The sequence below is a fragment of the Oncorhynchus kisutch genome, linkage group LG15, assembly GCF_002021735.2.
Source record: "Oncorhynchus kisutch isolate 150728-3 linkage group LG15, Okis_V2, whole genome shotgun sequence".
NCBI lineage: Eukaryota > Metazoa > Chordata > Actinopteri > Salmoniformes > Salmonidae > Oncorhynchus > Oncorhynchus kisutch.
The window spans coordinates 81,405,825-81,407,979 of NC_034188.2; the positions used below are offsets into that span (position 1 = coordinate 81,405,825).

General features: G+C 47.1%; 1 long non-coding RNA gene across 1 annotated transcript; it reads left to right on the plus strand.

The window, feature by feature from the left end:
• Positions 1–53: 53 nt before the first annotated feature.
• Positions 54–1,518, plus strand: LOC116353651 (uncharacterized). The gene is made up of 2 exons (XR_004203199.1): positions 54–185; positions 265–1,518. It is a non-coding gene; the product is annotated as an uncharacterized LOC116353651 (long non-coding RNA).
• The last annotated feature ends 637 nt before the right edge of the window (positions 1,519–2,155 follow it).

A 2,155-nucleotide genomic window follows, 5' to 3' on the forward strand; every position in this document is an offset into this window, starting at 1 on the left:
CTCTCTCTCTTCCTCCACCCCACCTCTCTCTCTTCCTCCACCCCACCTCTCTCTCTTCCTCCACCCCACCTCTCTCTGTCCCCCTCCAACCCCACCTCTCTCTGTCTGCCTCCAACCCCACCTCTCTCTCTATATCCCTCTGTCTCTCAGCTCTTTAGAGATGTCTGATAATGGGGCCAGACAAGGTGAGACATCATTATCTAATGTTTGTTCATGTGTAAGAGTGCGTGTGTGGTTATCTAATCGTCCGTGTGTGTTTCATAGGGGAGAGACCACCAGCTATAGAACCCACAAACTCTTCAGACCATTCCAGTAATGGCACCCCCCCCCCCCCCCCCCACACACACACACACACACCTGTGCCTATAAACTGGACCTCTAAGCAGGGGAAGCAGGTGTGTCATGAGGATTGAGAGAGACTGCTACCACAGTGCCTTTTACAACTGCAGTGCACCCTGGGATACATGGAGGGCCTGGAAGACGTTCCCGGTATAGACTGAGGGAGGGACAGACCTAGAACACAGACGGTTACCGGAGCAGCCTGACAGTACAGACTGTGTCTCTCTGAGAGGCCTGGAGAACCTGTGACAGGTGGGAGATAATGGAATGATCTTCACTGGCAATCCAGCCTTCAGTGTCCCCATATGTCCCATAATAACTCTATCCCTTCCTCTAACCATGTCGATCTCCCTGTTTTTAACTTTCCCCCACATCTACACCTCTCTGAGACTCCCCCATCTATAAAGTGTTCACCCCACTCCCCAGTGTTCTCCTTCCGTTTTCTAGACTTGTGTAATTATTTATTTCTCCAGCAGAGGGCGCAGCATATGAAAGTAAGGGGGACAACCATGACCATTATTCAACATTAAGTTGGTTCCACTAGTCAAGAGGGAGCCATAGAGACATGTCCAAGTTGATTCATGTAGTGACGTCATTACTCCCAACTCTAGGCCAAACCTGTATACACACACACACACACACACACACACACACACACACACAGGCCCTCATAACTGTTTTTGGGCAAGGAAAGAAGTGCTCACTCTGTTTACCATTTGTCTAAGACTGTGGTGTCCTTCCTGTCTGCTACTCTGTATACTTTAATAAACGTTTCAGTCAGAACTAGTTCAGTGATGACATGTGGAGGAGTCCGTAAGGAGAGCATCATTAAACACCTGACCGTGTGGTTAACCAGCCTGATCTCCTGAGCTCACATTCTGTTTCAATTCAGTAAAAACTAAATGTGAGCACAGTGATGAGTCTGGTTTCAAAGGCTAGTGTGACTGACTGGTCAGAAATGGTCTACTTTTCTGGGGACGCAACAACACACACCAGTGGTGTATTCTCATTAATGTGAACCTAACACTCTCAATCATCATATTAAATGTAACATGACAGCTTTAATCTGCCTCTGTCTTATAACTGTATCTAAGTGAAAGTAACTTTTGTATATTCTGCAGTTCTTCAGATGGTAACTGTAGGTATGAATTTCAATAAATAAAGTCAATGTTATTTGGATCTGTGTGTGTGAAAATATGTAGCACCCTCTGACACTACAACCATTCCATTCTTTCCTCTGCGTCTGTTCTCTGAATGACAACCCAACTGTTTCCATAGTGCCCAACTACCCGTGGTTGTCTGTTCTCTGAATGACAACCCAACTGTTTCCATAGTGCCCATCTACCCGTGGTTGTCTGTTCTCTGAATGACAACCCAACTGTTTCCATAGTGCCCATCTACCCGCGGTCATCTGTTCTGACAACCCAACTGTTTCCATAGTGCCCATCTACCCGCGGTCATCTGTTCTCTGAATGACAACCCAACTGTTTCCATAGTGCCCAACTACCCGTGGTTGTCTGTTCTCTGAATGACAACCCAACTGTTTCCATAGTGCCCATCTACCCGTGGTTGTCTGTTCTCTGAATGACAACCCAACTGTTTCCATAGTGCCCAACTACCTGTGGTTGTCTGTTCTCTGAATGACAACCCAACTGTTTCCATAGTGCCCATCTACCCGTGGTTGTCTGTTCTCTGAATGACAACCCAACTGTTTCCATAGTGCCCATCTACCCGCGGTCATCTGTTCTGACAACCCAACTGTTTCCATAGTGCCCATCTACCCGCGGTCATCTGTTCTCTGAATGACAACCTAACT